Source organism: Protopterus annectens, chromosome 1.part0 (genome assembly GCF_019279795.1).
Source record: "Protopterus annectens isolate FY-2018-M chromosome 1.part0, PAN1.0, whole genome shotgun sequence".
Lineage (NCBI taxonomy): Eukaryota > Metazoa > Chordata > Ceratodontiformes > Protopteridae > Protopterus > Protopterus annectens.
The window spans coordinates 1,825,210,821-1,825,225,714 of NC_056725.1; positions in this window are offsets into that span (position 1 = coordinate 1,825,210,821).

Consider the following 14,894-nt stretch of genomic DNA (forward strand, 5'->3'; position numbering starts at 1 on the left):
TAGATAGATAGATAGATATACATATATGCATACATTACAGAATCTTTTCCCTACTGTTAAATGACTCTACTGAATGAAATGTTTGAAAGACATTATGCATATCTACAGTACAGAATGCTTAGTGGTAAATTGCTATGGTATGAAGGATCCTAGGTTCAAGACTTGCAAGGGCTGATTATTTTGCTGCTGGACAAAACAAGGGCTGCTGGTTACAGAGTGATTAATGCACTTGTAAGCAGTTGTAAGTGGGTTTTCGTGGGTTTGCATGGAGCTAAGTGAAGCTAAGCAACGCTTACATCAGCTTACTTCAGCTTAGCTTTGCTTACGTCTGCTTAAACCCATTCTAATTATAAATAAAGAAAAGAAAAAGGGGGACAGGAAAGTAGTGAAATGGGGCAAGCAGGTGGAAAAACAAGATGAGAGGCAGCTAGGGATGTGCAGGATGGGTGTAAGAAAGGACCATAGCTCTGTATTTCCTCAACAGCAACAGCTGATATGACTGTGGGCAATTTGGAATATAGGGCCTCACACCCCACAGGGAGGGTTGTAGGTGATATACAATAATAATAATTAGTCAGGTAGATTGAGTAAAGGGACCATGTCTCTGGGTGAAATGAAGAGCTATGTACGGGACATAATTTTGTTTGGGACAGATGCTCTTTTTTTTTCAAGGTGAGAGTGGGATGTTGGGGAAGGAGTGTAGGTAAGTGTGGGTAGGAACGTTTGGTAGGAGAGGTTGTATATGACAGACAAGACACACATGACAGCAGACAGGGGTGGTGTGTGACACATGTGGGGGAGAAACCTTGGATGGGGAGGGTATTTGGGAACTGAATGCCCAAGAGCCCCCTAGATGGTAGTAGTGGGACTGATGTCCCCACCCAATGGCAGTCACTGCTACTCCTTCATGGCCCAAAAGTGGCTATTCTGTGGGCTGAGCTGGAGGGGCTGGCTGACCCTCAAGCTGTGTCAGTCTGCCCTCCACCTCTCACAATCATTCATCCAGCTTCGACTGGAGGACACAGTGCACCATGCCACGGACCTATTGCCAGGTGACAAGATCCTCACTGCATCCACGTGCAGGGCGAGGATGAGCCCTGTCCCCTGCAGCGGTTCCACCTGAGGGTGGAGCAGAACCTGCAGATGAGGGAGGTCCAGGTTGGGTCCCAGACATGCTGGGACCGGTGCCTCAGCCAGGTGGGGTGGGAGGGGTGGATCCACCTGAATCGGCTTTCCCGAACACGCTATGGAGTGAGAATTAACAAGATGTATTGATTAGTCATGAACAAAACATTTCAACATTAGTTTAAACAGCATGCATGGGGGTTACAGTGACCCAGAACAATGGAATTGTAACAGTGGCATGGCAAACAGAACACATGCAGAAATGGAATGACAGTCAGGATTGCAACAGCATGCTGGTTATATTTATGGCAACAGGCCAACAGCAATGGTTATTGAACAAGATATGTTAGTATGCACACAGTTTCAAATATAATAACCAAAATGTAACAAAGGTCCCAACAGTAATTTTGGTAACAACATACCCATATTACATTTTGTGCAATTACTGGAGCAGATGAGTGCTGGGGAAGAGAAAATAATTCCATTAACAACTGCATTCAGTGATACTTCTCAGTACACTACTGTTCAATACTCTACAGTTCTGCCCTCCCTTAACCTCTACCTGGGCCATGGAGCTACTACAGCACATACACACCTGTACATATGTGCACCTGGAGAACTATGGGGCGAGGTATAACAACTCTACGTACCTAAGTATAGGGGACTCATACCTGTCGTACTTACTGGTACAAGTAACAATGTGTTCCCTGTCCTGCTGTTCTGTAAGTGTGCTTTGGACATACTTGAACTGTGATGTTATCTGGGTGCAGGTTTCTTGGCAACAGGGGAAACTATCCATGACAGTGTGACACTTGAGAGGCTTGTATTGGCCAGACTGCATAGTGTAGATGGCTAGCCTGCTACTATTTTTAGGACTGGGGCTGCTCAACAGAACATTTGTACACATTTCATACATATACCCATCATACAGCTTCTGAAAATATTTCTTTACCTGTGGGGAAAATATCTGTCACAATAGATTAGTATTTCTACCAATATTCAAGTTTACAGCTGTAGAACTAGAAAGACATATTAGTAGCAGTCCCTGGATGACACTTTAATAAAACATACTTCAATTTAGAATCAAGTCAACACACTCTACTTTTGCAGTCTGCACCTGTTAGTGTCTCACACAATCCTGTACATTCAGGACTACATTCAGCTGAAATGCAAAGGTTAACACAAGGCAATGCTGTCAGGAACACAGTACAACACATTACTGAAGAGAATAGTCTTTTGCGTTTTGTCTTTTATTTCAGGTCTACATTCTGAACTGCGCAGACAAACAGTACTAAATCACTTCACCTCAGTTACTGCATGCTGCAGCAGCTACACAATTGTACTTCTCAGATACAAGACAAATGAAAGACAACAGTTTGCGGTAGTCAGCTTTATTATTTTTGACATACTTTCTGTAACTTAGAAATCCACAGTTAGTATTACTGCATGATCTGCACAGGGGGACTGCTTCTCATTTGTAACTGTTAACAGTCGTCCTGACACAGCAGTTTCTTAGCAGGTACTTTCAGACAGCCTAATACATATCCTACTCTTCCCCTCCTCATTTGTACCTTGTTTGCTACAAAGCTCTGTATTACACAGCAGCTGGCACTACTGAGCTCTAACACTGGCAGCATGACACATGCATTTATTCAGTACAGTTAGAGCACAATTCTATATACAGACAGCACTACCTTTACTATTTATGATTTATTACAGCAGATATTATGAATATTTCTGTACTCACCAAACTTGTTGCACAGTCGGACCAAGCTCTGTGCATGGGTATCAATGTTCGCAACCCTCTCAGCGGCAGCTGTATGGGGAAAGAAAACACATTAAGCACACCTGTACAATAACATATACAATTTTTAAATAATTATTTACAAATACATAGACTGGATACTTATAAACTTCTGGGACCTCGTCCACTTGTGCCTCTTGGATCCACTCGGCCAAGAGCTCACACTTCCTATGCTTTAGGTCATCATAGTGATGACGTGCCTGCTCACCAGTTTGTGGAATGCCACTGGCACTGGTGAGATCATATGCCAGATGGTCCCAGGCCTCCGATTTGTACTGGGAGCCTTGGTATGGGCCCTGCAGCCGTCTAGCTTCATGGTCTTTGATAAGGGGTTCAACCATGACCCTGGACTCCTAGATGGCCCAGCATTGCACGTGAAGGTGAACACCCTCTCCTATGCCTAACATTGTTGCTGCCCTGATCAGACTCAAAGAGATATGGCTGTATTCCCATCTGTGATAGCCATAGATGAGGGTAAGGTGGTTCACCCAGCTTATCTAGATCTTGCCAAGGCTTTCTACACCATCCCCCATTCTGCAATTATAGATAAGCTCACTAAACTAGGTATAAATCCCTATGTCACAAGGTGGGTTGCCAACTGGCTCATGGACAGAACCCACACTGTGAAAGTAGAAGACTCCAAATCCACCTTTAGACCAGTGACAAGTGGAATACCACAGGGTTTAGTCCTGGGTTCTCTCCTGTTTGGTATCTACTTCTCTGAAGTACAAGCTAAAACAGAAGGTCTTTGGCTAACAAGGTTTACAGATAACTGCAAACTAGGAGCCATAATCAAAACTCCTAACGATGTGGACATACTACAAAAGGGCCTCAGTGAGACAGATGCATGGTGTCAAAGCCATGGCCTTAAGCTCAGTCCAAAAAGTGTATTGTCATCCCCTTTGGTAAAAACTCTGTACACATGAACGACCACATAAGTGGTAGTCTACTTAATGCCAAAAGTGTGATAAGAGACCTTGGGACACAGGTGGACAGTTATCTCTCCTTTGATAATCAAATCACCACAGTGGTTAGGAAATCCTTCTACATGACTCACCTCATCACAAAAGGTTTCTCATCCAGAAAAAAGAGGTCATTGTTCTCCTCTACTCATCACTCATTAGACCCATTATAGAGTACAATGCCCCTTTTGGAATGTACCTCACAAGACATCTACAACAACTGGAAAGGCCACAGAAATACCTCACAAAGAGGATTACTGGCCTCAAACAGATGCCCTATGCAGACCATCTCAAAAAACTCCAGCTTCACTCCGTCACATATCGCCTACTCAGAGGAGATCTCTGCCTAACATACAAAGCTATGTCAAACCCAGAACTGTTGGACATGCTCCACTTAAATAAGTCCCAATCCCTCCAAGCTACATACTTTAGGGACCTAAATCTTGTCACCACAATAAAGAGGACATGCTGGAGGGATAGATTCTTGTCCCAGAGACTTCCCATACTCTGGAACAGCCTATCTATCTATGTCAAACAGAGCTCCTCATTAGCACTCTTTAAGAAAAAATCTTGATGATTGGATAGGAAATAGGAAATTCACCCCAGGGATCACTTCGGTGGCTCTGCTTGACAGGGGCGCAGGAAAATAATTTTCTTGGGTGGCGAAAGCCAGGGTACCTTTTTGGCTAGGCTTATATAGGCCCTAGGGCTAATAGCCTAGTACCTACCTATGAACCTATGAACATACTACACCTAAAGAAATCCCAATCCCTCTGAGCTACACGTTCTAGGGACCTAAACCTTGTCACCACAATAAAAAGGACATGCTGGAGGGATAGATTCCTGTCCCAGAGACTTTCTATACTCTGGAACAAGCTACCCATCTGTCAAGCAAAGTTCCTTATTAGCACTCTTCAAGAAAAATCTTGATGAGTGGATGGGAAATAGGAATGACACCCTGGGGATCACTTCTGTGGCTTTGCTTGACAGGGGCACAGGAAATTAACTTTTTTGGGTGGCATAAGCCAGGGAACCTTGTTGGCTAGGCTTACGTAGGCCCTTGGCCTAGTACCTACCTATGAACCTATTAACCTATGTGCTTTTTAAATAAGGCCATTTACCCGCACCTTTCTGTGATTGGCCGATTTGCAAATATCCTAAGCTATGCTTAGCTCCACGCAAATCCACTTAGCAAGGCTTAAACCAGCTAAGCAAAGCTTACAGTTGCTAAGGATTGCTTATATTTTCATGCTTAAGCAATCCTTAGCTAGTTTCAGCAGAGCTACAGCCAGCTTAGCTGGCCGCAAACAATTATTTAAAAAGATAAATAGAAACATTTTTTATATTTCCATATGGCATTTTCCCGGCCCTACACTACCATACGTGAGGCATATGACTTACAAATATCATTTCAATTAATAAAAATTAATTTACAACTGCTTCCACACATAAAATACATTAGCCAAAACTTTGATTTGAACCGTGCATGGCCTATCTGCTAAACTAGAACTCTAACCACTATACTACATCAGCATCAAGGATTTCTCTTTCATAATTCTATTTGACTCTCAAACAGCATTTAAGCTGGGCTGAGCAAAGAGCCGTGGCGCGCAAACTGCTGCTCTTTGCTTAAACTTTCTTTTTTATTGTAAAAAAACATAAAGAAGAATTTTTAAATTATTACATATATTTATCAGCAGATTGCAGGCATGTGGGGCAGGGATCTGGCCATTCCAGGAACAGTCATGTACTGTGAGGGCTACTTCTTAGGGATTGTGTGCTTACTTTTTTTTTCTTATTTCAGTGTCCATGGACACTGACATGCTCAGTTTTACATTTCAGTGTCTGCGGACTGAAATAATGTATAATATTAGAGCCAGGCTCTAATATTATGCTACTTCTTTGTTTGAAATTGCAGTACGGCACTTTCTGAGTGCAGGAGGCATGTTTAAGTGTCAGTGCAGCACTTATATATGTCCCCTGCACTCATTCATGGATTGTGTAGGTGTAGGAATACAGCAGTGTACCCTCATTAATATGTAGGTCCTGCTGCTCTTGTATTTCTACATGGAACAGGATTCTTGCACAGACTGTTCATGAATCTGTGGGTATGTGTGGTTATCAAGATTCAGTTCAACCATTTTCTTAGTTTTCCTCAGCAATTTTCAGAATTTTGTTCTTAGTTCCTTAGGCCTATTATTATGCATGCTGGGTGACTTCCTAAATGTCAACTATAATTTCTTCTTCTTTCTGCTATACTCTTCCAAATGTGGTGTCTACCATGCACTTCTCTGTGTTTTTACAATTACCACCAAGGGATCCAAAACCTGCCCTTTAGCCGTTTTTATTAACATATCTTTAAAACCTTTTATAAATCAGATCCCCCACAGTCTTAAAAATTCATGTAACTTCTTGAAAAATACACTGAATACATTATGGGATGAAAACCTTACATTCTTGATAATAGATGTAGTAGATCTGTTTGGGAATATGACCCACAAACAGGGTTTGACCTGGTTTAGGGAAGCATTAATTACCCGTCATTTGTACTGATCCCGTTAGACTAACTCTTATAGTTGAAATGATGGAGATATTTTTAAATAATAATTTCATTGTTCATTGAAGTTGAATAGTTTAAGCAGCTAGAGGTTGTGGCTGTAGTTACATATGTACCCAACTTTGATAATGCAGTAATGTGGAGGTGAGAAAGTTTAAACATTTTGAATTGACCATTTATGAATTGTTGGATTAGGTACTATAGGTTTTTGGATGATATATGCATTTTTTGCAAAGACTCAGTAGTTAATTTACAAACTTTTATAAAATATATAAAAAAGTTCAACAGACATTTTAAGATTTACCCATTCCCATATGCTGGATAAGATGAACTATCTGATATCTCCTTATTTAGGATTCATGGGGGATTCAAGTCAAATATTTGGAGGAAGCCAACATTTTCCATTTCTTATTTGAATCGTACTACTTGTCATCCTGCAATAAAACAAATAATTTGGTTAGTGGACGAATGGTCATGTAAGGCAGAATGATATCTGGTGACACATGGTTTGAAATTGACTTTGATTATTTATGTGAGATGTTTAAACAAAAACATTATCCTGAAGATTTGTTACTAAAACTGAAGGCTGTAGTGATGCAACACCATAAAGGGAAGTTTAGACTGATCTTGGCTAACAGTGATAACCTTAACAAGGTGACCATTGATGACCAAACCAAATAACATGGTTACGAGAAGGTAATAGTTTAACAGTTTAGTGGAAGTTCAAGTACTTTAAAAGGCATTATTATTAGGAATTGGAACATTTTTTTAAAGTGGATACTCACATGAGTGAACAGGTGGGTAACCACTTGGCTTTGGTGGTATGAATTAAAAAAATGAATTTGAGAAGATGAAAAATAAAAGGGGCAGGGTGGGGTTAAGGCAAGTGTGCTAACTCTGTAGATATATTTTAGATGGTGAAATTATTTCTGTGGCATACAAAGGTCAGGATATGAGTATAAAGACAGGAGTGAATTGTTGTACAATAGTAGTGGTATACATTGCTATATGTCAGGACTGTTTAGGATTGTGTGTTGAGAAAACGTAATGTCTTCTTAAAAACAGGATATATGAACACCTGTGATGGAAGCAAATTTAATACCAAAACATGCATTGTGTATGCATACCCTTTTATTTAGGCCACAGGAAAAGATGAAATTTAAATTTGCAGTTCTAGGTAAAATTTTGAAGGATCGGGGAAGGGAGCAAGGGAAAACTGTTTTAAGTATAGAGAATTAGTCTGCAACTTTAGTCAAATGCTGTGGATGAATCTGGTCTAAATGACCATATATCAGTGACTAGTGTTCTTAAGTTATGTATAGTCAAGCTGTAGAAATGATATTATAGGAGGTTTTGCATATTTTATATATTCTGTGTGATTCAAGCATGATGGTTTGCTTCCTATTATATAAGATTTTGGTGCTGTTAGGGATGATGTCATGTACTATGAAGGAAAAAAATTCTGATGCTGTGTGTGTGTGTGTGTGTGTGTGTGTGTGTGTGTGTGTGTGTGTGTGTGTGTGTGTGTGTATACATATATATATATATATGTATATATATATATATATATATATATATATATATATATATATATATATATATATATATATATATATATATATATATATATATATATGTATATTTAATATAATGGATTTTATTACTTGATTTAAACCATTATTATAGATTTCTTAGCTATAGCTTTAGAATATTAATACAATTACTTTACAATTTATGTACTGCTTAATATGACAGTTTTTAATAAACTTATAAATATATATATATATATATATATATATATATATATATATATATATATATATATATATATAAAATATATAAAACAAAAAAGAAGGTACACATGATCGTACATTACTGGTGCACGGAGTGTAACCACATAAACCACCAACAATATCTCCAAAACCAAATACATAAGAAAACTAAATATTTAACAATATTCTAATACATGTGTATGCTAAATTATGCACATAGTAGCATACACATATATTAGAATATTGTTAAATATGTTTGTATATATCAGAATATTGGTATATATGTGTGCACAAGTGTGAGTATTAAGTATAAAAATTTGATTTTGGATACTGACTAGTCAGGAATATATGTGTGCATTTATATTCAAATTAGGTATAAGGTTCATATATTTAGTTTTCTTATGTATTTAGTTTTGGTGGTGGGAACAAAGCACCTATTTCAAACCACTAGTATTAATTAATTATTCTATTTTTATTTTCTGTTTGCGTTTGAATTTAGGTGATTATATCTTTAAAATTTGCTGCTTATTGTTTTTGGACTTTTGTATTTAAATCCGGGCTTTTGACCATTATGTCACACACTGATGATGCCTTTGGCGAAACCAGTCACCGGTCTGAGGTTGCAGATTGTGCTGCAATAAACTTCTCTAAATGGCAACTGTCTTTTTCTTTTTAGCTAAGTGCTGGAGATATTGTTGGTAGTATATATATATATATATATATATATATATATATATATATATATATATATACATATATATATATATATATATATTTGATTTAGACATGTGATTCACCGTGATAGCAGGGATTGATTTTTTTTTATATATAACTGGTGATGAATGATTTCAAACTCATGGTCTGATGAAATTGTAAGATTATGGGCAAAAGTACTTATCATGATGATTTTTTGACAATAAAGTAAATTTATTTATTTATTTATTCATTCATTCATTCATTCATTCAAACCTATTGCTATTCTGGAAACCTTTGTGAAAAAAGGGGAAATTTTTTTGGCCTGGAATAACAATGGGTTAATTTTCAACTTTACATTTTCTAATTGTAGATATAAGGTGAGAGAGACAATCTAGCCAGATTCCTTAATATTTAAAGTGTTAGTAGGTTCTATAGTAGTACTGCTGTGATGAATATCTGGTAATGTGCATGTATTTTTCTCAGTTTTCAATTCAGTATGTACCAAAAAGTATAGTTTTTGTTTTGCAATTTAAATAAAAGTTTTTATTGATCCCGTGAACTAGTAGCGATAAATCAGATTGTAGTTGTTACTGCAGTACTGAGAGGGACTGACTGGAGAGACACAGCACCATGTCATCTACACAAACAAAGATTGGAAGGTGGGGAAGATACAGGGCAGCTTGTTTATGTAGATGGAAAAAAGGAGTGGGGCAAGGAGAGATCATTGTGGAACATTTTTTTTCATTGTTGCTAAGGGGACGCATGAGGTCTGGGCCTTGATACTAAAGAAATTGTTTGATAAGTAACTCTTAAACCATGGCAGGGCATCAGAGCTGAGCCCTTTATCAAATAGGCTGTGCAATAGCATGTTGTGAATTATTAGATCAAGTGCCTTGGTATAATCAATGAAGATGGCTGCTGTAAGTTAATGGTTTTCATTTTTAGGAGGAGATTATGAGAGCTAATAATGCATTTTGGGTGCTCCATTCTGAACAAAATTATAGTTTGTTGAAGAGCATATTTCACTTACACATGTGTTGAGTAGTTTGGATGTGAATGTTTTCCCCTGGAATTTTACTAAGGATTGGAAGGATGGAGACTAGATGATAATGAGAGAGTTTGGTGCGGGTGGGATGTTTGAGGACTGGGTTTACAATAGCCAGCTTTCATACACTTGACATGGCGTTTATTGTTTGGCACAAGCTGGATATTTGCTGCAGTGGAGTTGTGATATATTTACTGCAGCAATACATTAACCTAAGGAGGATGCTATCTGTTCTTGGAGGACTGGCAACTTTCAGCTTTTCAAGTACTGTCTCTGGGTCTTTTATATTAATGGTTTTAAATAGAACTGGGGAATGTATGGGGAAGGGTCAGGAGTAGTGGGATAATATAAATTATGGGTTTGAACTGTAGGCACTTTATAAAATTACGAGAGAATTTTTGAGGAAGAGACTATAGGTGACGTGATGAAGTACTGTCTGATGTTTCTGCCTGTTAGACAGTTAAATATTTTCCAAAATTGTTCCAAGGATTAATTATGGATTTTTCTTTACTTCAAGAGCTGAAGTTGCCTAATTGTTTGTTTTGATAGGTTCTGAGTTATACAAATGTTTCTCTTGTGTCAGCATTTAGGTTAGTTTTCTAAGAATTTCAGACCTCATCTCTGGGTTATAAGAAATCTTTTAGTTCCTCTGTTAACCAGTCATTCTTTGGGGGGCTTATAAACTCTATATATTAGTATAAAATGCTTACAATGCAGATTTCTGAGGCTTTGGTTGAATGATTTTGTAGCAAAATTGACTTCATATACTTACAAAATCTTATATCAAGTAGTTTGGCTCCACAAAGGGTTTGATAACTTTTCCTAGTGACATTCAGGTAACCTCAGATACTGAAGTCAAAATAGATTATACTGAAAAAACTACACAAACTGGATCCCAATTAAGCACAGGGAAGAGACGGAAGTAGTAATAATGACTTGAGAGCACTTTGGCTTGATCTTACAGTGCCATTATATCTGTTGTTTACTAAGTCATAAAGATATGGGGAGATGCTTGAAGACTAGAAACATGCACTTATTAAACCTGTTTTTAAGTGAAAGGGAAACAAGACAAACCCAGTGTCATGCACACCATTAAGTCTACTTTCATGTTGTGGAAAAATAATAGAGAAGGTAAGATTGGATAAACTATTGTCAACTGGGACATGACACCATATATCAGCATGCATATGTTGAAAATAGTTCTATCACCACCTGTAACATGATGTTCTATAACAATATAATAAAAGCTATGAATGAACAATTGTGCTGTGTTGTAATTTATATAGATTTAACTACAGCATTTGATAGGGTCATACACAAAACACTGATCAATAAATTAAAACAGCTAGGAATTCATGTACTCTTGATAAGATGGATAGCTGCATGGCTTAGATATAGGACATGGCAAGTATACAGCAATTGGAGAGGAGAAGATCAAGGTTACAATCAGGCTGTCCCACAGGGCTCTATCCTAGGCCTATACTTCATTAGACTGTTATACAGTCTATATGCAGACAACCTGAAATTGGGTAAACTGATTACATGTGTTACAGATAAGGCATGCCTGCAAAATAACCTGACTAAATTGACCATTTAGGCACAGGAGAATAATATGCTGATAAATACATCAAAAACCAAACATATGAGACATGGGAGACATAAATTGAAAGGTGAATATTTAATACAACACACAGTGATTAAAACTCTAGATTAATTTAAGGACTAGGTGTATGGGGTAGATCCACTTTGATTTTTTTTTCTAATCACATCAGCCATTTAAGCTTACTACACAACCTCTCAAAATAAGTATCAGCATGACCTCCAAAAGTTCTGGCAATCCATCAATAACTTCCTAAAACCAGGACATATTACAACTCCAACCCTAACCACCCAAAATACCTCCGAATGCATTGCCTCTCAGTTCAACTCTTATTTCATTAACACCATCTTATCCCTGGTCCATTCCAAAAATATCACCCCTCTATCCCTGCCAACACAAACCTCAAATGATCTCAACTCTTTCTCTTTTAAACCTATCCAAACTAGCACCATTAAGAAGTTACTATCAAAACTAAAGCCCTCTGCCCTTGCTGCAGATCAACTTCCTAACAAATTTCTCAAAATAGCAGCAGGCATCATCTCTCTTCCAGTCTCAGTCTTAATCAGCCAGTCCATCTCTGAACAATATATCTCTAAATTGTGGAAAACATTGCTCATCATTCCTCTCCATAAAGGCAGTTCATCTACTGAACTTAACAACTATACACCCATAGCCATTCTTCCTCCCTATGCAAAAATTCTAGAAAAATGCATTCATGTTCAACTACTCAACTATCTAACTAACAGGTCACTATCCTCATTCCAGCATTGTTTTTCCCCAAAGCACAGCACCACCACTGTACTACTCATTTTACTTATACTATTAACCAACTCAGAAATACAGGACTCCAAGTATCCACTATATTTCTTGACATGTTTAAAGCATTTGACACTGTCTCACATCAATAACTCCTAGCCAAACTTGCAAACTTAAGCCTATCCACATCTATCTTGGTTTCAAAACTATTTAACAGACCATCAGCAGTCTGCAAAATAGCAAAATCAAATGTCTTCCCTCCTACCCTTCACCATAGGTGTACACAGGGATCAGTACTAGGCCCACTGCTTTTCTCAGTCTTCACACATGAGCTATTATCAGCCACACAAAGCACTACCATAATTCAATACCAGACGATTCCACCCTTATTTGCTCAGCCCAATCCAAACCTTCACTCCTTCACATAACCCAGACTGCCCTTAGTGACTTAGAAAAATATCTCTCCAACTATCAACTTATTCTCAATCCCAATAAAACTAAGCTAATGCTCTTTACAAGTAACAAGCTATCCAACCCCTCACTGCAGTTCACCATCACCTCCTCCAATAACACTACTATATAGCCAGTGGAACAAACCAAGGTCCAAGGGCAACCCTAGAAAAATGAACTTGTAACAACTATCAAAAAGATATACATCAAGCAAGGTTCTCGCCAACATATCAAACCTTACCTCACTGATGCTACTAGACAGGCCATTTCTAGAACTCAACTTCTTTCCTCTCTACTATATTCAACCCAATTTTCACAAACCTCTGTAAATGCGACCTAATCAGACTTGAGTTGTGCTACAATAAGATAGCAAGATTTACCTCAAACCTACCATATAGAACACGTCACTTGATGGCACTCCAGCACCTAAAATGACTTGAAGTGCCCAACTTACTTACCTTTAATCAATTAAGCTTCACTCACAACATCTTCCACCACCCTAGCAACTGCCTTGCTCTCAAAGACCTTGTTCACCCCTACTCTTGCTCTTGCTCATTACGATCCTCAGCAAAAGCCTACTAAAAATAATCAAATCTAATAATAGCTATGTTGATGCCCTTTTTCTCAAACAGAATATCTACACTATGGAACTCATTACTTCAAGCAGTACTTACTACCACATGTAGTTGTACATTCAAACAAGTACAAAAACAACACCTTACCAACAACCGGTTATGTTCCTGTACCAAACCTGGCTGATCATATGCCTCTGCATAGTGTATTAAACCCATTTTCATTCCACTGTTCAACCCTAATGCTCTATCACCACTATCAAACTATACATCAAAGCATCTCTCATACTAACTTCCTATTATCTCACCTCTCATTTTCCTAACTTCCACTTTTCTCCCTTTGCTCCCTCAGACCTTTACTATACCATTAGACTGCTAACAGCATATGATTCCTATATGACATATCTAGTACTCAAATTGTACACTAAGCACAGTAAGTTAAATTTTTTTTTACACAATGTTCGACTTTAACTTTTGGTTAACCTTATACAACTTTTTTATTTTGATAACATTACTGTTAGCAGTCTGATGATATGGTAAATGTCTGAGGGAACAAAGGAAGAAAAGTGGGAGTTAGGAAAATGAGAGGTGAGTTAATAGGAAGTTAGTATGAGAGAGGCTTTCATTTATAGTTTGATAGTGGTGATAGGGCATTAGGGTTGAACAGAGGAATGAAAATGGGTTTAATACACTACGCAGTGGCATATAATCAGCCAGGTTTGGTACAGGAACAAAACCAATTGTTGGTAAGGTGTTGTTTTTGTACTTGTTTGAATGTAGGCATATTTATTTATTTATTTATTTTTACAGCCCAACTACTCCCACGTTGCTGCTTATAAGGTAGCACCTATTTTTACCCCTAGAAGCATCTATCTCTGTGTAATTTTATCTTGCAATGTTAACTTTGTCCCAACCATGCTGTGGCTAACTAGGCTGTGCTTTTTTGCTTACTAGCTACACAAACAGCATTTTAGTATTTTACTCCTCTCTGGAGGATTGTGCACTGCCACCTTTGCTCATACGGACTGAAAAATCCCCCTCTACCCCAGTTTAGAATACTCATCTGCCTATACACTACCCAACTGTTTTGTGAATGCTATTACTGTACAGTTAGCTGAATTTTTGGGTATTTAACTGTGTATAAAGCTATTTTTTTCTGTGATACTTAGCTAGTTAGAGAACTTTGTATCTTTAATAGCATCTGTTACTATTGCTATGCATAGTGTAAAGTGTTTTTAAGGACTACTTGCGTAGAGTTTGATAACTGAAGTGTATGTGTTGTTTATATCTAGACACTCTGCTTGCCTTATCAGTTTTATGTGTATGCTCCTAATCTAAATAGCTGATTAAGCTGCTAACCTCTGTTTGCTTATACCTGCATTTTAATTACAATTATCTCCTCTCATTATTTTTCTCCAGTTTTATTCTGCCTCTCTACCTACTCTGCTCTGCCTACTGGCCCTGCCCTCCAGGACAACTAAGAACAGTCACAGAATCTATTTTTCTCCCAGATTGACTTACTTCCCAAACAGGAAAGTCTCCCCGAAGTGACAGG